We start from the raw sequence: 2,666 nt of genomic DNA, 5'->3' as shown, positions 1-2,666 counted from the left end.
TACTGAAAAAGAACAAAATAGGAGGCCTCTTACTTTCCTATCTCAAAACCTTCTATACAGCCACAGTATTAAAAAAAAAATAGGGACGAAATAATCTCTTCACCAAATGGTGCTAACAAAAATGGAAATCCATTTGCAGAAGAATGAAATAAGACCCATATCTCACACCATGTACAAAATTGAGCTCAACATGGATTAATGACCTAAATGGGAAACCTAGAGTTTATAAAAATCATCAATGAAAAAGTAGGGACAAACTTAGGTGCTCTGATTTATGGCATAAATACACCATCAAACATAACTGAAAACACACAAATAGCAGAAGACAAAATAGATGACTGGGGCCTCCTAAAAATTAGACACACATGTGCATCAGGAGATTTCACCAAAAGAATAAAATGAGAACCCACAGATGGAAAATTTTTTTGGCAGTGACATTTCAGACAAGTGACTACTGTCTAAAATTTATAGAACACTTCAACACCTCAATAAGAAGATAAATAATCCAATTAAAAAATGGGCAGAGGACATGAACAGACACTCCACCAAAGAAGACATTTAAGCAGCCAACAAACATATGAAGAAATGCTCACAACCACTTGGCATTAGAGATGCAAACCAAAACAACAATTAGATGTCATCTCACTCCAGCATTAGTAACAAAGTTCCAAAAAAGAGAAAACAGCATCTGCCGTGAGTGTGTCTCTTTGGTTGCTCTCTGGCCTGTGACCTCCCCTTTCCCACATTTCTTATGTTCTTGGGTCTTATCCATCTTGTCCTTTCCCTCATACTCAGGTGGGACTGCCGCCAAGATGCAGATTTTTGTAAAAACCCTAACGGGGAAGACGATCACTCTCGAGGTCACTCTTGAGGTCGAACCCTCGGATACGATTGAAAATGTAAAGGCCAAGATCCAGGATAAGGAAGGAATTCCTCCTGATTTTTGCTGGCAAGTAACTGGAAGATGGATGCACCCTGTCTGACTACAACACTCAAAAGGTGTCCACTCTTCATCTTGTGTTGAGACTTCGTGGTGGCACCAAGAAAAGGAAGAAGTCTTACACTACTCCCAAGAAGAATAAGCATAAGAGGAAGAAGGTTAAGCTGGTTGTCCTAAAATACTACAAGGTGGATGGAACGGTAAAATTAGTCGCCTTCTTTGGGAGTGTCCTTCAGATGAACGTGGTGCTGGAGTTTTTATGGCCAGCTATTTTGATAGACATTACTGTGGCAAGTGTTGTCTGACCTATTGCTTCAATAAACCAGAAGACAAGTAATTGTGTATGAAGTAATAAAAGACATAAACTGAAAGAAAAAAAAAGAGAAAACAACAAATGCTTGAGAGGGTGTGGAGAATATGGGACCCTCCTACACTGCTGGTGGGACTGTATAATGGTACAGCCACTGTGGAAAATGGTATGGCACGTTCTCAAAGTTCTAGAAATAGAAACACTGTATGATCCAGCAATCTCTCTATCTGGTATATATCCTCAAGAAATAAGAGTGGTAACATGAATAAATATATGTACACCCATGTTCATTTCAGCATTATTCACAATAGCAAAATGATGGAGACAGCCTATGAGCAGAGGAATGGTGGAACAAACTGGAAGAATAATGATGAACCCACAATCAGTGTATAACATGGAGGAGACTGGAGGACATTATACTAGGTAAAATTAGTCAATTGCAAAGAGACAGCTATTATATGAGACTACAACTGTAAAAAGTCAAGAAAAGGTTTTCATTCTATCATAAACTTTCTATGATGGCTACCAGGGATGTTATTGTTAGGTGCTGTCGAGTCAGTTCTGATTCATAAGGACGCTATGCACAACAGAACAAAACTCTGCCCAGTCCTGGGTCATCCTCAAAATTGGAGCCCATTTCTGCTTCCACTGTGCCAATCCATCTTATTGTGAGTTCTTCACCTTTTCCACTGACCATCCATGATGTCTTTCTCCAGGGACTGGTCCCTCCTAATAATGTGTCCGAAATATGAAAGAAGTCTCACCATTCTGGCTTCTAAGGGGGATTCTGGCTGTACTTCTAATACAGACTTTTTTGGTTCTTCTGGCAGCCCATTGTACTTTTAATATTCTCTTCCAATACCACAACTCAAATGCATCAATTCTTTTACAGTCTTCTTTATTTATTGTCCAACTTTCACACGCATATGGTGTTATTGAAAATATCATGGCTTGGGTCAGGTGAACCTTAGTTCTCAAACAGCAAAGATGTTTGTTGTTTGAACATTTTAAAGAGGTCCTGTGAAGCAGATTTGCCTAATGCAATATGTCATTTGATTTCTTGACTGCTGCATCCATGAGTGTTAATAGTGGATTCAAGCAAAATGAAGTTGTTGACAACTTCAATGTTGTCTCCATTTACCATGATGTTATTTATTGGTCCAATGGTGAGGATTGTTGTTTTCTTTACACTGAGGTACAACTAATACTGAAGTCTGTGCTCTTTGATTTTCATCAGTAAGTATTTTATGTCCTCTTCACTTTCAGGAAGCAAGGTTGTATCATCTGCGTATCTCTGGTTATTAATGAATCTTCTGCCAATGCTGATGCCATGCTCTTCTCCATATAATCCAGCTTCTCAGATTATTTGCTAAGCATACAGGTTGAATAAATATGGTGAAAAAATATAAACCTGGT

At 38.6% G+C, this 2,666-nt stretch overlaps 1 pseudogene; it reads left to right on the top strand.

Annotated features, from left to right (window-relative positions):
• Positions 1-812: 812 nt before the first annotated feature.
• LOC102819577 lies at positions 813-1,277 on the top strand (annotated as a pseudogene).
• The last annotated feature ends 1,389 nt before the right edge of the window (positions 1,278-2,666 follow it).

The sequence above is a fragment of the Chrysochloris asiatica genome, unplaced genomic scaffold (genome assembly GCF_000296735.1).
Source record: "Chrysochloris asiatica unplaced genomic scaffold, ChrAsi1.0 scaffold00222, whole genome shotgun sequence".
In the NCBI taxonomy this organism is placed as follows: Eukaryota; Metazoa; Chordata; class Mammalia; order Afrosoricida; family Chrysochloridae; genus Chrysochloris; species Chrysochloris asiatica.
This window is presented reverse-complemented; position numbering and strand designations above follow the sequence as displayed.